The sequence below is a fragment of the Acinonyx jubatus genome, chromosome B2 (genome assembly GCF_027475565.1).
Source record: "Acinonyx jubatus isolate Ajub_Pintada_27869175 chromosome B2, VMU_Ajub_asm_v1.0, whole genome shotgun sequence".
Classification (NCBI taxonomy): domain Eukaryota; kingdom Metazoa; phylum Chordata; class Mammalia; order Carnivora; family Felidae; genus Acinonyx; species Acinonyx jubatus.
Window position 1 is genome coordinate 48,437,814 of NC_069385.1, and position 19,312 is coordinate 48,457,125.

The 19,312-nt window shown below is 43.5% G+C and overlaps 1 protein-coding gene and 1 non-coding gene across 4 annotated transcripts in view; one reads left to right on the forward strand and one right to left on the reverse strand.

The window, feature by feature from the left end:
• Nucleotides 1–282: 282 nt before the first annotated feature.
• HS3ST5 (heparan sulfate-glucosamine 3-sulfotransferase 5) overlaps nt 283–19,312 on the forward strand; it is a 262,836-nt gene continuing 243,806 nt past the window's right edge. For 2 of the 3 annotated variants that reach the window (XM_015065381.3, XM_015065382.3), the window contains exon 1: nt 291–1,121. The gene's annotated coding sequence lies outside the window, so the exon portion shown is untranslated. Of the gene's footprint in view, nt 1,122–19,312 lie in introns of all 3 variants that reach the window. The other variant, XR_008298386.1, reaches the window with a different exon arrangement.
• Nucleotides 13,932–14,016, reverse strand: TRNAP-UGG (transfer RNA proline (anticodon UGG)). The gene has a single exon. It is a non-coding gene; the product is annotated as a tRNA-Pro (tRNA).

The window sequence follows — 19,312 nt, forward strand, 5'->3', positions numbered from 1 at the left end:
GTGGGATGGGCGGCGGCTCGGCCGCAGGACCTCGGCCTCGGGGTAAATCCCCTCCTCCCCCTTCTCCGCCTGAGCCCTGCCCTCCCCCTTCAGCAAGCCGCCCCGGTGTGAGCGCCCCTCTCTCGACTGAAGACACCTGCGCTTCCTTCCCCACCCTTCTCCGCCCCTTTCGCTGCGGTTTCTCACCGCCTTTGGGAGCTCGGGAGCGCCTGCTGGAGGAGGAGCAGCGGGGAGGAGGCGGAGGGCGAGGAGTAGGGGCGGGGTGCGTGGGGAGAGAGCGGGAGGGTGTGGACTGGCAGCCACTCTGCAGCTGGTCGCCGGGGACCCGGTCCCTCCCGCGCGCCGAGTGATGGAGGGGAAGAGATTCGCTTAGACACACACACGCGCACACAGCTGGGCACGTCTCCGGGAGGCAGCTGCCGGCTCGGGCGCGCCGGGGGCCGGGCGGCGGCCGTGACAGCGCCAGCCGCGGGGAGCGGGGCGCCGGCACCGCTTGGCACCGCGGCTCCGAGACCTAGGAAGGGAAGATCCCAGCCGCCCTGACTGTTGCTCTTTTGGGCGGATCGGGAGGGAGCAGGCTGCCCAAGGAGCTGTCACCGAGGACACCGGAGGCTCTCCCCTTGGCGCTCAGAGTCCGGGGCCGCGCCAGTGCCCGCGTGGGGCGAGGAGGATGCGCACCTCCTCCCGCAGAGCGGCTGCGGGCCCGGGCACTGCGTGGACTCGGGCTCCGGCGGCTGCCCGTGCCGTGCCTGCGCCGCGGGAGCGCGCCCTGCCGCACCTGGCCCCAGCCTCCCGGCGAAGTGCAGGAAACGCGCCCTAAACTCCACTACTTCTCGCCCGCTTCCTCCCCCTTCCGGCTCCCGCCCGGGACCCAGCAGCCGCCGCCGCTGCCCTCGTGTGGGGCCCGCCCGCCTCTTACTCTCACGCGCGCACGCACAGCGCGGTCGCTCGCTCCCATTCACGCCGACTCGCTCTCCGCGGAGCCGGAGCCCGGGCTTCCGAAACTACTGGACCAACTGCCGCGGAGACTGAGGGAGCGACCGGTGGCCCGGCGCGACCCGTGGCCGGCGCCCGCGCCCTGGGCTCCCGCCCCCGCCCCCGCCGCCGCGCCCGGGACGAAGGTGAGCAGGGCGAGCTGCCCGCCTCGCGCCGGGGAGGGGCTCGGGCGCAGCGGGCTGAAAGCTCGTAGATTCGGGAGGAATTGACTCGGGAGGGGAGTCGCCCAAGGGCGACGTCCGTGCGGTGCCAGCCGAAACCACTTTGGGGGCGCGGTTCTCCTGGGTGCTGCCGGGGGTAGACTTTTGAGACGTTCCCTGGGGCTCGGGGCTAAACTAGAGCGAGACGGGAACCGGCGGGGCGATTCCCGGGGTAAATTTAAGAGGGTCGTAGGTGTCAGTCGGTCAGTCTCAGCCCGCGCTGGGCTCTCTTTGAGGGAGCCAGGGAGGAAACACGGGTAAACTGCGCTCTGCAGAGTTTGGGGCCTCGCGCCCAGCCACTTCCCCGGGTGGCTGTGGGGCTGTCGCTTGGAGCGCGAGACGGCTTCGGGAGACTGGGGGGCTGCAAGGCCGGAGCGGGGGGCAGGCAGAGGCTCAGTTAACTTGGGTCGGGTGCGATCTCCGCCCCAGCCGGCCCCCATCTCTCGCAGCCCCAGACCCCGCCACCCATCCCACTCACGAGTCCCCAGCACACGCGCGCGCGCGAGCTGGATGCAATCGAGGGGGCGGTCGCATTATTCAGGGGTGCGCGAGGTCGCTGTGCCTTCTGACTGGAGCGCAGAGACCCCTGCTCCTGGGACTTGGGTGGTCGCCTTGGTTTGGGGACTCGGGGAATGAGCGCCCCGAGGAGCGCGCAGACTGTTGTGGACGCCTCTACCCGGCGGTTCCGGGTGCACAGCGAGCAGTCCTCCGCTTTAGCTCCGGAGTCACTTCACCCTGTTGGGCTCCGTTCTCCAGCTTCTCTCTTGGCGTGCTTCAGGGTGCCCGCCCAAAGGGGCTGCTATTCAGATCCGTGGTTTCCCCAGTCCTCACCCGGTGGGTCGGTCTCTCCCTCTCCATCCCTTCCTTCTTTCCCTCCCTCCTCCCAATACCACCTTCTTCATGGAAAACATTGATCCCTTAAGGGGAGGTTTAATATTTGCAAAGTGCTTTATATCATATTACTTCGTGGCTACATTTAATTGCACTGTAACTCTTCTCTGATTTATGTAAACTTAGTCTGATAAATAGCATACAGGGTCAGGTTGGGCGTGAGCGAGAGTGGGTGAGCGTCCTTTCTGTAAAGGTGCCCTTTTCTAAACAGATTTGCTCCAAGTACTATGAGGTGGTTCTTCTGAAAGCTTTTGCTCAGTAGTTTTGACGTATTTCAAAGCTTTAAACCCATGTTTCCACGTGACAGTTTATTTCAAATGTATTCAGTGTCCAGTCCAAGGAAAAGTTGAAATGCAGGTAAGAAAAGAGATTACAAATTTGGATATCAAAGCTGTTTTTAAAAATATGTTTTATTGATCTCAATGATGTTGTAGCAGATTTTTAAAAGTTACCTTAGTGGTTTCTCCCAGGGAAGCTCTTAACGGGAGAAATGAAAACAGTACTCCAAACCTTACTCCCTTTGTTTGTTTACAAATGGTCCTGGCTTAAAGTGACTGGAGGAGCATGGGGAGGGATTCTTTAGGAATGTGAAGTCGGTCACCAGTGAACTAGAGGCAGGAAGATATTGCACACAACCTAGTGATGGACGGAAACTGTTGTTTAAATTTAACTGCCTCTCAGAGTCTGAACAGTGAAATGGAAAACTGTTCTCGCCCCTTCCAGATTACTCCAGAGTATTTTTAAAGTATTCTTTTTTCAGTTACTAAAATGCATAGAAACATATTTAATGATGTAAAATAATATTTTCAAATAGATGCCTAAATCAGGTTACGTGGGAAATTATGAGCATAGCATTTAATGGGGTTTCACAGAAGTACTAGGATCATGATTTCTAGGTTAAGCTGGACCTCCTGCTTAGATTTTAATACTGGAAGTTGCTCCCTCTTGGACCTTTCTGAGAAGGTGTTCATTACAGTGTTTTGATTATGCTTCCATCATTGTCCTTACCATTTTGCAGGCAGACACAGATGTTTTTGAATGAATAACCTTCTTACTCACTGAATTTCCACTCATTCAAGAAGTATTTATTGAGCACAGGAGCACACACACAGAGGCAAAGCTGGGCTGGATGTTATTTTAAATAAAAAGGAAGGATTTTCGGTAGAAGCAGGATGCTTACTTCTACACCCTGTAAAGGAACTGCAGAGCAGTGGGTTACTTAGGGAAGCGGCATCTTGCCCAAAGTAGGTGGTCAACAAAGAGTTGTTGACTCAAAAATCATACAAGATGTTAACTAGCCAACTTTGCTTTCACCATAAATCCCACCCTCATTCTTAACCCACCACATCATTTAGATGTGACTCAACTTCAGAGAATTGATGCTGACTTTAATCTTCTTGCTCTTTGTGTGAATACTTTGGAGAAATGTAACTCCCTGTGCACTGCTCTAGCTTTCTGTGTGTGATTTCTATGGAGCAGCCAGATCTGCATGTCATTAGTATTCATTTATGAGGACATGCAAATGTTCCTGTTGCATTGAAAAAGTGAACTCAAATTCCTACAACACAGCAAACAATTTGCTCCTTTTCTCCTCTCTTTGTTTGTGTAATCTCAGAAACAGTAACAGCTCTCAAAAATGCAGTAATATGTCAAAGAGGCTAATAATAATAAGAAGAAGAAAAGGTTATTTAAGAGTGTTTAGAAAAAGGGAAACCTCTTATGGAAATTTCAGTCGAGGAGAATTTTCTTTGGCTCTCTTGACATGTCTGGCAGGATGGTCTTTTATTTTAGGGACGTTCATTCCTGAATGAAGTAACTCTCAAGATAACTTCCTAGTAAAGGGAGCTGGCAGAGGAGAGAATGCTTGCTAAAAATGATGCTAACAACCCTGGGAATAGAGTGTTAGAAGTAACACTAGATTTGTGCCACTGAAATTATATATGTGAATAGTCGTATATTTTATTGGCCCTTATATGCCTGACATTTTTTTTGGATTTCTTTGTAATACTTTATTCAAGTATTTTCATATTCTGCCGTTGGTACAATTAAGTGAGGAGCTCTTATTTGGTAATAGAATTATAGTTTGTTTTCAGAAAAGATAAATAGCTTGAAAGAAGAGAACAGGTCAAGTTCAGAGACTATTTATTCAAACGACAGATTTATCTTCATTCAAGGTTTGTCCTGTTTTGGTAGGGAGGGGGACTTCAAAACCAAAGTAGCTAGTTAAACTTTGTTACGACCTAAATTGCTACTATTTAGAAAAACCCTACATTTTAATTTTTCTGCAAAGTTAATATGAATTCATTAGAACCAGCAAAAGAGTAACTCCCCCAACCCCCCGCCAGGATCTCATTTAATTGTTGATATATTTTGCTCACTCTAGAATCAGTATTTATTTCTGAGACTCGTGATGTTATCCTAACCTTTACAGCAGAAAAACAATTAAAGCAAGATATTTATAATTGCATTTAAAAGCCACTGATCTAAGTCAAAAACATTTCAGAGCAGCTAACACTAACAAAAGTAGGAGCAAAAGATTATATCTGGAGATCCACATAATGTATAGGCAGGATAAATGAACCCCTATAGATCTTCTATGCAAGTTCCATTATCATGTCTTAATTAACATTTGGTACAATGGATTATTTTCCATTTTCTTGAAAAGTTTTATGAAGGAAAACTGTGTCAGTTTTTTTTTTTTTTTTAATGTCAGTTTAACTGATGGTTGAAGACTTGCTTTGCCTTTAGCCCACTTCACCTAGATTGTGCACGGGAGGTGGTTAAGTTTCATATGTGTACCTATGCTTCTGTATACATATATGCATATATACTCATAAGTGTACATATGGAGTATATCTTTATATATTTATGTTTCTGCATATATCTATGATTTGTCCAATAACTTTGAATAATAGGAAGAGACTCTCCTTTGTGGCAGATATGTTTTGTGAAGTCAGCATGATCTTAAGAATGGTATTTATAAATACTCAAATACTTTGATGCTAAAAATTGGAGCGTATTCAACTTTTTGGAACAATTTGTTTAAGAAGCTTTTATCATAACCTTTAAGATGTTCCTGACACTGTCCAAAGAGCTCTCCTATTATTAACTCACTCAATTCTGGTAGCCACCCTCCTCTCCCCCCCCCCCAACCCCCCCCCCCCCCGCCGTTTCAGAGGGAAAATAAGTGGGTAAAGTAGGTATTATTAGTATCCCTATTTAGGGGAAGAGGAAAAAATGAGGCTAAGTGGGCCTAAATACAAGACTCAGGCCCCACAGCTGCTAAGGGCAGAGCTGGTATTCGAGCCCAGGCTGTTTACCATCCCACCACTGCTCTTGAACAGATACCCTTTTAAAGCTTACTGAATAAGGGGCCAAGTGGGGCGCAGGTGAAGTTGTCAGATAGATTCTAGCAACTGAGATGTATGACAGTTTTCAACTTGGAGTGCATTCTTCAGGAATTCATAAAGAAGGCAGTTGTCATGAAGCACGGACACAACCTGAACTACAGCAGTGGGAGAGCAGTGCTATCACTTAATGTAATATTTAATGGACTCAATCATTTTCTTAGGTTCAGCTACTTTTAAATTAGGTAACTTAAGAACTGATGCCGTATTTAAGTAGTTTTAATAGCTCGGAGGATCTGGTTCTGAATGTTTTATGCTTCCCATAATATCCTTATAATGTGAACGTCTTGTGCAGAGGTCAGTATTATGTGTTACTATGCAGTACTTGCCAAAGGAATCCCAGATGTTCTGTTTTGTCTCATGAAGATGTGAAATGAGACTCAATATGTTCTGATGCACGGGACATACAGTAGGCATCCAATTAATGTTTACTGCATGAAGTGATACAGGGTATTCTACAAGTTGCTAGACCAGAATTAAAAAAAAAAAAATGTTAAAGTCTTTATAGGGCATAGTTGCAAGATTGTGATTTAATATTGAATGGACTGTTTCCTTGGTCATGATCTCAGGACATTACGGTCTATGGAACCCTGTGGAATAATAATCTTTATGAGACTGAATGGCCTGAGACAGGAGGAGGATGGCACAGGAGGGTAAAGTAATAAACTGATTAAAATGTTTAAGTTTAGAAGTTGACGAAAGGAAAACCATCTGTAACTGTTCCTTTTATTTTAAAAAAGCATATAGGGCACTTGGGGGGCTCAGTCGGTTAAGTGTCCGACTTCGGCTCAGGTCACGGTCTTGGGGTTCATGGATTCGAGCCCCGCATCGGGCTCTGTGCTGACAGCGCAAGAGCCTGGAGCCTGCTTCAGATTCTGGGTCTCCCTCTCTCTCTGCCCCGCCCCCCACTCGCATTCTGTCAGTCTCTCTCTCTCTGTAAAAAGTAAATAAACTTTTAAAAAGCATATAAAACATAATGAACACTAAGTAACAGCATCTTTACACTACTAATGAAGTAGCCTAACCGTCCTATCGTAAATATTAATAATCTTATTAAATGTATAGTTTGGGAAACTATTTATGAACCTGTTACAGTGTCACTGTAATCTCTTTGTCATAGCTAACTCAAGTCAATGAAAAAAATCACCGTGTTTCTGAATGTGTCTCAGCATAAGTAAGGTATTTGTTATAGTGTAAGTACTGGAATCAGAGAGGGCTGGCTGAATTAGAAGCCCTGCTTCGCGGTTTATTAGCTATGGGATCTTGGGCAAATTACTTAGCCTTTCTATTTCTTAGTAATATTATCTTTTATATGGTTATGGGATTACCAGTTCTAGATTTCCATACAAGAATACATGTAAAATGACTAGCAGAGAGTGTCACACATGGTTAAGATTTAGGAAGTGGTAATTGATATTGCTGTAATCATCATCACCTTGAACATCAGCATAACATCCTCACAAATGGTTAAACACAATGGGCACATTTTTCCTTCTTTATCTATTTATATGTATGTGTATATATGTATATATGAGTTGGTTGTTCTCCATTGTAAAAGCATAGGTTCTATGGATCCTTTTACTGTTGAGGGAAAGGTAGAAAGAGAAGAAATCTGTGTTTCAGACTGGATTTAAAGGCCTCTGTCAAGCATAGAAATTAAGAGGAGGCTTTTGGAATAGCTACTTCACTGTGTGTTCTTGCAGGCCCCGGCTGTACATGTTCGCACAAATTTTTGTAAGATAAATCCTCTTCTATAGATATAGGTAATGGGGAAGAACAAAAGGCATTGAAAAGCATTGAAATATTTCTGTTTATCTTTATATCCAATATGAGTTGAAGTATTAGGATACGTAGAAATTTCTCTTTTATGTATATTTATTTAAAAAAAATTTTTTTACATTTATGTATTTTTGAGAAACAGTGAGACAAAGCGTGAGCGGGGGAGGGGCAGAGAGAGAAGGAGACAGAATCTGAAGCAGGCTCCAAGCTCTGAGCAAGCGGTCAGCACAGAGCCCGACGTGGGGCTTGAACCCACAAAGTGTGAGATCATGACCTGAGCTGAAGTCGGACGCTCAACCGACTGAGCCACCCAGGTGCCCCATATGTATATTTATTTTTAAAATATTTTTATACCATATAGAGTTCATAGTGTAAAGTAAAAGGCTGTTTTCTAACTCTGGTCATTAAACTTGAGTAACAGAATTTAAAAGGTTAAATTTAACTTTATTCTTAGTTTTTTTATTGTTTTTTTTTTGTAACTTATTTAATTCTGGTAGATATCTGGTTATCTTCACTTTACAGATTTGTAAAGCTTAGGAACTAATGTTCCTTCATGTTTATTTCATCCTAATGAATATACCTATTTACCTCTTTATCTCTGGAAAAATAATAAATGATAATAGATAACATTTAATTATTGTTTACTATGTGCCAAGCATTGTACAGGTCATCGCACATTGCATTCCCGCAAAACATTCAGTGGGACATGTCATTAGCGTTTCCATTTCACAGGTGAAGAAACTGAGGCCCAGAGAAGCCCTGTTGCTAGAAGGGTGGAGCCATGATCTAAACCCATGCCATCTAGCTTAGAGCCCACACATGCCCACACCAACAGACTTCTCAGTAGCCTTTAGCCCCAGAGCGTCATCCCTGGATTTCCGGGCCTTGAAACTCAGGCCTCCCTATTTCCCTGTGTCCTTCCTGCAACAAGAGAGGGATTTATTTTTAATAAAGTTTGATTTCTTGGCTTCGTCATATCACACTATTTTCCAGTGTATATGCAACAGCCGCTGAAGCTAAAGAATGAGACCATAGTAATTTTTAGTAGACTGTGGTATCTATTTTTAAACAGATTTAAATAGATCTGCCAAGATCCTGCTAAATAGTTGCACCCCTGCTCCGTGTGCAGGGGTACGGAACTGCTACTCGGTGTAGTGGAATTTCATCTAGTGAGCCAGCTGCCTGTGGGCCTAACTTCCTAATCGCCTCGCTTTTTCTGCGCTGAATGAAATAGTATAGGATCTAGGGCACTGGAAAGGGGCACTGCGAAGGAGTGGAGATACTCCCCACTAGGGAGCTATGGGTTCCTGCGGATGCACAGAGTTCCTTCCTCCTAAGAAGCCAGAAAAGGCCCAAAGACCATTCTGTTGTCCACCTGACTGAGTGACTCTGAAGGGCAGGGATTGTGCTGGGTTACCTTTATTTATTTCCGTGGTATTTGGTGCATGGTGTCAGATGGGGCACACAGGGGGCTTCTTCCTTTGGGCACTTCGGAACCTGGCAAACGGAGAGCTGAGGGATGCAGGGTGGGGTTGGGGGTACCCAGGCGAGGGGCGGAGACAGAAGACAGGACATATATGGGCGTGCCTGAGGGAAGGATGGGCCAGCAGATGGATTGGTAGCTAGTGGGAGTACTTGTTTCCGTTTTATTTTTTATTCACATTTAGCTATATTGTTTTTTTCCCCCCATTGAGACTAGATGTGTGGTGCCCACTTAATCCTGATACCTGACTCTTCAAAGTGAAGAACGTTATTGCCAATTGCCAGGACCGTGGTATCTGGCACACCAGATATTAGCTATAGTTATTGGCCAATTTTCTGTAGAGCTTTAGGGTAAAGTTCAAACAAGTTCAACAATCAAAGCTCTATTTTTTTTTTTTTTCAGTCAGGTGTTTATGTTATTCTCATACCCTATCCACTCTGAAATAGGCACCTGGGCGTTCAGCAGCTACGATAGCAGCATTTAGTGTTAGAGTTGCTGAATTCTATAAATACTAGCAGAAGGAATCCCCAACTTTGTACTTAACGACAACAAGAGCAAGGGCTTGAAATTTTGTATGCACCATTACTTTCTTAATGTTACGTCTTATCGAATACTTTCTATTATTTTGTTCTTCTCTATTGGCAACATCATCCATCCAGACACTCAAGGAAAGTGAGAAACCAAGGAGCATAGTTAGTTACAAAGATCGTAGTCGGAATACAGGTACCCTGGGATCCTCTTGCATTTTCTCCTCTGCTCCTCCAGTCTGTCACCAAGACATGACAACCCAGCCTCCTGAACTCCTACCTATTCCGTCAGCCTCAATGCACCTGCTTTAGTTCAGTCCGAACTTCTTGCCTGAATCACGCCAGCCTCCTTACCAGCCTCAAGTACTTGTCAGTGCGTCTGCAGTTTTGTTTTGTTTTGTTTCCACATGCAAACCTGATCATGTAATTCCCCTGCTTGATAACCTGTAACATCTTTGCTTCTAGGGTGAAGTTCAGACTAGTGCGGCATTCCACGATCTTACTGTTCCAAAGACCCAGCCTAGGACTTATCTCCTGTTGACTCCAAAATGAGGTCCCTGCAATTTGGAGGTTCTGGGCAGGGAGTAGTGTGCTCTTTCACATACGATGCCTTTGCACATGTTGCCCATCTCGAGTGCTCTCTGCTCGTCTGACTTCTCTTCCTCTTTCTCCCCACTTCTCTTTTTTTCTTATGCCTTTTCTTCTTGCAGCCTACCCACCCCCACCCAAGCCAGGATGGGCTGGCTTTCTGCTCTTCTATTGTATGTACTCTGTGTATAGATTGTATTTTTGAATGATTGGTTTATTTGTTAGTGGCCGGCCAGCATTCATATACACACACTGCCTCCGCCCCAGCCAGTGCCTATATCTGCAGTGCCTTCCATAGTATCTGGGATATAGGAAGCACTAAATACATTTTTATTGGAGAAATAATCATGATCTTATTCCCTCTGCCTTACTTTTTTTCCAGCTTTTTCTTACTCACTGACTTGCTCAATTTATTTCAGTACACATTTATTGAGCACTTACTGTGTGTGACGGGCAATGGGTTAGGTGCTGAGGAGGTCGATGACACACTCCTTGCTCTCAAGGAATTTGCAAGCCCAAGAATAAATTTAGCTGGTAAACGAACAGGTGGTACTTCGTGTGTTACACGAGGGAGAGAAGATGCAACGAGGACATGGGGTGAGGAAGAAAAGTCCCGTTCTGCCTGAGATTAGGGAAAACTTGCTCCCCACTCCCAGTCCGGTTCCCTTCTTTTCCACTGTTCTCAGTGTCCACAGTAGGTATCCATCTAGCAAGACTAGATAGATTTTTTTTTTTTAAGAGTAAATTGAAGTTCTCCATTTCTCTGGTAAGGTCTATAGAGAACTAGGCAGTTTTAATTTTTATATTCTATATACAAGGCTAAGAAAGCTTTAGAAAGTTCCATAATAGGGGCACCTGAGTGGCTCCGTTGGTTACATGTCTGACTTTTGGTTTCAGCACAGGTCATGATCTCATGGTTTGTGAGTTCATGGTTTCGAGTCCTGCTTTGGGTATCATGCTGTCAGTGCAGGGCCTGCTTGGGATTTTCTTTCCCTCTCTCTCTGTCCCTCCCCTGCTCATGTGAGCACGCACGCGTGTACTCTCTCAAAATAAATAAACTTAAAACAAGAAAGTTCCGTAATAGTCCATAAGCTTATTTTTTACTTTTCATTCCATTCAAATTCTTTCAAATATATCTAATAATAGGGGCGCCTGGGTGTTTTCAGTCGGTTAAGCGTCCCACTTCGGCTCAGGTCAGGATCTCGCGGTCCGTGAGTTCGAGCCCTGCGTCGGGCTCTGTGCTGACAGCTCAGTACTTGGAGCCTGTTTCGGGTTCTGTGTCTCCCTCTCTCTGTGACCCTCCCCCATTCATGCTCTGTGTCTCTCTGTCTCAAAAATAAATAAATGTTTAAAAAAATTAAATATATCTAATAATAATATGATTTATTTATGATTTTCCCTATAAATCAAGATACTTATATTTAACCCATTATTTACTTAATGTGAGATAAAAATTTTTCTTCTAAGATTTGAAATAAACATGAAATTAAATTCCTTCACTATGACCAAAATGGAAAACTCCATAAAAGCAAAAGATTAGCTGATAACCTATGATAATCACATTAACATCTTATCTGGTTCTGAAAAAATATCAATGGCCTGTTGATAGATGTATTTAATAGGAAATATTTTTAGATGTGTGTGGCCATTCCCTGGTGAGTAACCAAACATACAAATAAAATAATAAATTCCCTTCAAAAATAAAAATACTACCTTCAAAAGTATAACATAAAGACTATAATATACTATTCTCTAAAAATATTGATGCATGTAGTATGGTATTTAAGCTATAACTATTTTAGCTGACTTCTTTTACTGTATTTCTAAAATTAAAAACAAAAACAGTATTAATATTATGTTTATCTGCTTCCTCTTAAGTACTTAAAAACATTAATATTCCCTTGTTGTATAGACATTATATTCCCATTGTATGCCTTAAGCCTGAGACAAAACCATCAGTAATATGTAAGTAGAAACAAGTTAATCCTGTTTGCTTTCAGTCATAAATTTATTTGGAAATGTTTATACCGTTGTGAGAATTTAACTATATCCTGTTTTAAAGGTACCTTAGCAAGGAATATATATTTTAGGGGTGTATACATGTATATTCTATTATGTATACTATAATAATATTAAATCATATATATATAATTATATACATATATATGAAATTTTTCCTCTGCCTTTAGTAGCTGCTGCTGCTTTTTTTTTTCTTTTTTAGTAGTAGCTTCTTGATTACCAAATAATTCTGTAGCCTTGATGAAGGGGATAGTTTTACTTTTATAAGCATGAAGCTCTCTGTGACCTAATTCCATCACAATAATAATCAGCCATTTTTGATCTACAGGTGGTTCCCTACATACATTACATGTCCAAAATATATTTGAAGATAAAATGTCAGAAAACTGAACAAAAGACTTATGTTTGTTTTAAATAGATGACCATAGAATTTACTGGCCAAGCTGGGATACTTTTGAAAGCAAAAGGATATCTAGTAATCGTTATGCTGAGAGAGAGAACCATTCTGAAATCCCTAAGTGTGGTTACTGTAGTGCTGCCTTCCTGTGTCCAGTGATCCTACGGTCTGGGGAGACCAGCCCTAGAAGGCTGGGCACACACCTTCATCCCTCACCCAGCACACGGCTGGGGCAGACCTTCTGACAACTACACATGTTACAGGGTTTGTGCCAGGACTCCTTTGATACTAAAAGTAGGCTCGAGGAGGAGGACCTTTTCCTTGTTCCAGAAGATAGTCAAGTGGGTCTTACCTCCCCAAGTTGGTAAAAGGGAGCCTGATGTAGGAGGGAGCGGAGCGCAAAGAAAGGAAAGATGTTTGTGTTGCCCTGGGGAGCCTGTGGATGTTCGTGCGAGGAAACAAGGCCCTTATGCTCCCCACTCCCATCAGCACCCGACCACAGGTGGGAAGCCTACCTCTGGCTGTGCTGTCTCTGCCCTTGCCACCAAATTTCACTCCCTGGCTTCAGCCGGCTAGAGTGGGAAGCAAGTAACAATACCGTGACAATAGCTCAAAATCTCATGCACTTGATGGCTATTTCTTGAACACCTACTGTATTCCAGGAATGTTCCAGGTGATTCAAAAGCCTGAGTTTGGCATATGACAGCTATTCAAGAATGCAGTGAAATTGTCATAGGAACCTAAAAAAAGCCAGGACGTTTCAGAGGTTCTATAGTCCGTGTTTGTCTTACTGGTTTCTCCCTTTGAATAAACCCTACTCTGTAAGGAACTCAGTAGCTACTCAGTGTGTTCTTTCTTCAATTGAGATGCCAATCACTTGAAATGTTTAACATTTTGGTTTTTTAGAAATATCTGGAATAGCCCATGTATTCTCAATAAAGGAGGTGAGAATTTGTACCAGGGAAAAGGGAGAACTTACACCATTCCCACGGGACCTTGCACCCCTTACCCAACAGAGGAGTCCCGGGAAAAAGAATGCAAGTTAGTGTCTTTTGCCTACCGTAGTTCAAAAATACACTTAGATAGTTCTACCTTTTTTTTTTTTCCATTATTTTCCATCGGGAAAGCTTTTTTTTTTTTTTCTTTTTTCTGTCTGAGATGAACAACCAAATTATTAATTGTATTTAAATAATGTGCTGTATGCAGAAGAGTAGCTGCTGAATTTGTTGGGACCTGTAACAAGATAATTAATTATCCAGGAACACAAGGACTATTGGAGTGTTGGTGGGAGAAGAAGGATGAGGCGGTCAGGATGCTGTGAGGGGTGTGATAAGTCTTAGAGCCTGGGCGGTGGCAGGGAGGGGGGCAGGGTCAAGCCACTTGTGCACCAGGTCCTCCCTGCTGTTGTTTTCCCCACTGATCCTACCACCACCCCATGGCTTCACTGGTTGAGACTCCGGCTTCCCCTTCCCACTGCCGCCACATTCATTTTATTTATTTATTTTTTTAACTTTTTAATGTTTATTTACAGAGAGAGAGTGAGAAAGACAGAGAGTGTGTGTGAGCGGCAGAGTGGCAGAGAGAGAGCCAGCGAGACACAGAATCCGAAGCAGACTCCGGGCTCCGTCCGAGCTGTCAGCACGGAGCCCGACGCGGGGCTCGAACCCGCAACCTGTGAGATCATGACCTGAGCCCAAGTCAGATGCCCAACCGGCTGAGCCACCCAGGCGCCCCAACCACCCCATTCATTTTAAATGTCAGGGGAAGTCAGGGGAGGCGAGGGCCGCAGCTCTGCTCCCCTCAGACCCTGGCCTCAATGCCAGCGTCTGTGGCATTTCCTGCACCTATCCTGTGCAGAGAATTGGGCTGCCAGTACCTTCACCCCGACATTGCTTGTAGTCAGGTAGATTCAGAGCTTTAAAGAGTTTTAGGCTTCTTTCAGAAGCGCTTAAGATAAATTAGTGTTACAAGCAAAAGCCATGCATTTTTTTCACTTGCAAATTTCGAAGACCTGAACTGAAGTCCAGCATTTTCCCAGAGAAAGCCTGGTTGCGTATCAGTGAAATAAGGCATAGAGGACATTGTTACTACCCCCCCCCCTTCACCTTGCAAAGTATCCTCCTCTGTCTAATCCATTTATGAGAATTAGAAGTCTCATTTGTACTGAAGTCCCCTTGATGGTAGAGATTATAGTGACTTCACTATTGATGCTTTTCTTACCGATTACCATCATGATGTATTTTTAACTCAGAAAGGCATAGTACTTGTTGGTATTACGGAGGGGTGACATTTAGATTTCAGATATGAAAAGAACTATTTAATTGCAAACTTTATTACTCATGTGCTAAAGAAATACCGGATAACCCCCTTCAGGTATCTTCACAATAAAGTTACTCATTCGTCATAAAAAAAAAAGAGTGAGTTTCTGATGTGGGGAAGTCAGCAGTCACCTTGCTTCTCCCACCCTCTCAATATCAGGCCCATCTTTTATCATTTAAAGTAGAGCTCCCTAAAATAGATTACACTGACAAGGAGTAATTACTGACAGCTGCATTTAATTAGCAAAGCAGATTCCTGCTCATGACAATAAAGTATTATTGCATGTTTAGCATTAGCACCCACAGTAGAAGAGGTGACTTTGCTAACACAGAACTAGAAGACCTGTTTTCTTTATTTAAAAATACGCATGCACACTTTGCCTGGAATTGAGCCTCTGCTCTGTGGGAGTGTCTATGGTTACAAAGAGAAAGAAGAACAGTAACTGCAAAAGTGGTTGAAAAAACAACAACAACAACAACAAAAAACCAGGCAGACTGTACAAGGACTAAAAGTCCAGTGCCAACCACTGGCTCCCAGTCTGGAATTGGCGTGTCATTGTTTTTGTGTCTGTGTCTGTGCGTAAGTTTGTCTGAGGGTTGGGGGGGGGGGGTCAAAGAGTTTGGATGTCAGAGATAGAAATGCAATTGGCCCATGTAAATTAGCCATGTCTGATTATGCGAAGATGCTATTGTCTTTCTTTTCTTCTTTCCCCTGTGTGCAACTCTAGCTTATAGAGTATTTGAAAAGTATTATGGGGGCTCCTGGGTGGCTTAGTCGGTTAAGCATCTTGATTTTGGCTCAGGCCGTGATCCCAGGGTCGTGGGATCAAGCCCCGCATCCGGGTAGTGTTGAGTGTGGTGCCTGCTTAAGATTCTCATTCTGTCATGCTCTCCGTCTCCCCACCCCCGCCCCTCGGAAAAAAGGATACATGCAGTCAAATTTTGGATTTTATATACACTCTGGGTTTTACAGTTGATTGGAATTTCCATCTATTCCTTCTGATCACGTAGGCTTATCCTACCTTTTACCACCCCTGGTATTCCATTGCCATTGCCCTGTCTTGCTCTCCTCTGGAATTCTTAGTGAGAACTTAGAATGGTGAGCGTCCGGACATCACAACAGGTGGTCAGTATTTTGTGTAATACCGTCTTCCCCACCTCACCAGTTCACAGTGCACAGCGGGCTGCTGCTAGCTTTAACGACACGGAGAGCACCAAAACTAGCACTCCTGGACTTACATGACATTTGCTGTTTTCATTATTTAGACACATGACTCAGGACATGGCAACAGATCAGCTTGTCATGGCGTTGGTCAGTAGAACCGGTCCTAGAACTGAGTGTGTTTTCTCACATTCATGGAACCCAATTCTGAAACAGTTACTGGAGGTCAGAAGTATGATGTTGCATGTCTGGAAGGTGCTTCTGCTGAGATAGCCTCGTATGTTTCCACAACGCCGCTTTAAGTTATCTGGACGGCATTTACTTTTTAGGTTGTAAAAATAGACTCAGTGTAATATACTGCCATCTTGTAACTTGCCATTATAAATGCTATATTCATAAAAACTTATGTATCCATGGCAATAAGAGGCAAAATGAATATGAATCAAGGAATCCTGAATTGATCCTCAAAAAAATTTCCATCCTCAGACTGGTCAGCAGATTTCCCAAACTTAAACTGTTGTTTTTTTTTTCCTCCTCTCTCCCACTTACCCTCTAGTGGACACAGCTAAAGAACAAGGGGGCTGCCCAAGACAGTATGCAGCAGGGTATAGAGTAGAGATTCCACAAGGAATATGGCCAACACACTAGTTTGATATTTCTCAATATCCACAAGTACGCTGTGACCACAGACTGTGTTCACAACCCCAGACTGGGCACTGTACCGTCTTTGTTCACTAATGCTGCTTATTCCAACAGAGGTATTTAAAAGGAAAAATTTCAGGAGCATGTCTCTGTTTTAAGGAGATATTACAAAAAGTAAATTCTGAGAAACAGCATTTGTATGGATACTAAATATAAGTATCCAAGTGAGCATTTAGATAAGACCTATTAAGAGTTATTTTGATTATCAAATTGCAAAACTTCACTCACACCCTAAATTTAAAGCCCTACTGCATCTTGTAATATATTGTCATTTAAATCCTATTAAGAAAGGAGGTTTATTTTTATTTTGTGCTTTAGAAACCAAGAATAGAAGATTATTCACTGAAAACAGTTTATGGGATTCAAGGACATTGACTGAAAAGAAGTATCGTGATCGTCAAAATTGGATATGTTTGACGACTCAATGTTTCAACTATAAAACTTTCCAAAATTAGATCTATAAAATTGGAAACTAGTACACAGCAGCTCTAATTACTGTGCTAGTTCATAAATTAGTACCGAGGAATACAGGCCCAAATATTCTCTTTTAAGAACATCTTTGATTTTTAATATTGTCGTTACTGAGAATTCCATATTCAGTCATTAAGCGGATACTTATTGAGGGCCTGCTCTGTGCTGCAGAGATGAACCAAACACAGTCCTCTGGCTTCGTGGAGTTACATGAGAAAGTAAATTATTACATTACAATTAAAGAAGGACTACCTCACTGTCCTTTCTTCCCTCCTACCAACTAGAATGTGAACTCCACTGAGAACAAGAATTTTTTTGTTCACCAGTGTATCCTAAGTGTGTCAGAATATTCCCTGGCACATGGCAAGTGCTTATAAATACTGGTTGAATGGAATCATAGAGGAGGTATTAAAGAAGGAGAGTAGAGGAAGAAAGGAGAGACTGTAAGGGAAAAGGTGTAAGAAAGTACTTCCAGGAGGTGGTAAGCCTTGAACTCAATCTAGAAGCTCTAAATGGAAAATCATTTGAGTAAAGCTTAGAGGGGCCTTATATACCTGCTTAGAGCTGTGTGCGGCTTTTTTTCTTTTCACTTAATTTTTATTGGTTGTTGTTGTTGGTGGTGGTGGTGGTGGTGGTGTGTGTGTGTGTGTGTGTGTGTGTTTGTCTTGAAACATGCCTAACACTGAGTCACAGAAATACTGCTTTGGCAGCCAAAAATAACAAACAAGCAGTTTGAATCTTGGGATGCAGCAAACCTTCTTGAGACACTTCTCTCCATCTCTCTGCATGTTTCACTTGCACGACGGCTAGATCCTAAAGCTATCTTCCTTCTCTGCTAACTCCTAATGATATCATCAGGAAACCAGCCCATCTTAGCGAAATAACACTTTTACCATGTTTCTGTCCCACCATCTTGTTGAATCAGTCCCCTGATTTCCATCAAAATTGGTCTACAGTACATATTTTTAAACTGGAACAGCCTTTGTTACAAAGCCTGGATCTCTCTGTGGTTTAAATACGTTCCTGTTTTAACCCTTGGTGAGTTGTGCCTAGATAACTAACCCCATCAAGTTGACTTGTAGAATTCTTTCTGCTCCAAGCTGTATCTACTGCAGCATATGCATGAATCATCTGCAGATGCTAAATTTAGCAAACCGTTCATTCAGAAAGTGGGGATTAGGCTGATGTATTCAAGGTGCATTTCCTGCTGCAAGGCAACATAAAGGCCTTTTTAAAAAAAAAAGAAATCTTTGTTTAAATGTTCCTTTCTCCGGATTATTAGCCTGGAGCCCAGTGTAGACATTTCCTGAATGCGTAACAGCCATTTCCTAGTTTGACAGTACTTCGCTGACTAGCCATGTGACTAAAGTTGTACTGTGCTGTGATGTCCCTTCAACTGGAGGAGACACGTTATCAAAAATCGGAATCACTAGGAAGCATAAGAATGGTGGTCCCATAGACTAGTATAAGTGAAAGGAGGCTATCATAGGAGTTTGCTTAAGTGTGCAGGCCTACTCCTGGTCCAACTGAATGTACTTGAATATGCTGGCCGCAAGTCTTCTTTTAGAACGTCACCGTAGGAGAGACCATCGCAGACTTTGTGCATCCAGTTGTCTCAAAAATTGCAACAGGCTTTGGATGGAGAAGGCAGAGGACATAAAAATAAGTCAGTGACTGACAGGTAAAACCTAAAGTGCACCAAGAGATATAGTTTGCTGTGAAATACCCTGGTTCTTTTTTTAAGGGAACCTATTTTGATGGGCAAATATCTCTAAGAAACTCAGGAGAATAAATCTTAGCCTACATAATGATTAAGTAATATGGGGGGAAGGGTGCTCATTTTTTAAAACGTGGAGTCAGAGCCATCAAACTAATGTTGCATCAAAATGTTTTAGGTCCAAGGTTTTTGTTCTGTTGTGCTGTGATTGAATGTCAAAAGCCATGTGTAAATTATGAATAAAAGTGATGAGCTGAAACCAGAAACGTACCCATGTCAGGGACTACTTGCCCCTCCAGGGCCAAGTTAGAAATCAAAGTTTTCAGAAAAGGTATTCAAGGGAACGCAAGTATCACTCTCTTCGCCTGATCCAGAATCTTTGAAGCTTTTCGATTTTTCTCACCCAGGAATTATACTGGGCCTCAGTGATGGCTGGCAGCTGTTGTCTAAGGGGGACCAGAATGGGTAGGCATTTTCAAGCAGGTACATTTTGTGTGCAATAATGGCTACCTCAATGCACTGTTAGGTTGGGTTTATCTCCTACACTCCGTTTTCTTCTTCTTTTTTGAATCTCACACTCTCAGGAGCTACGAAAGGACAGGAAGAAGTCCGTGCCCCCCAGTGCTCTTGCTGAAGTCTTGTCTGGATGTCTTTG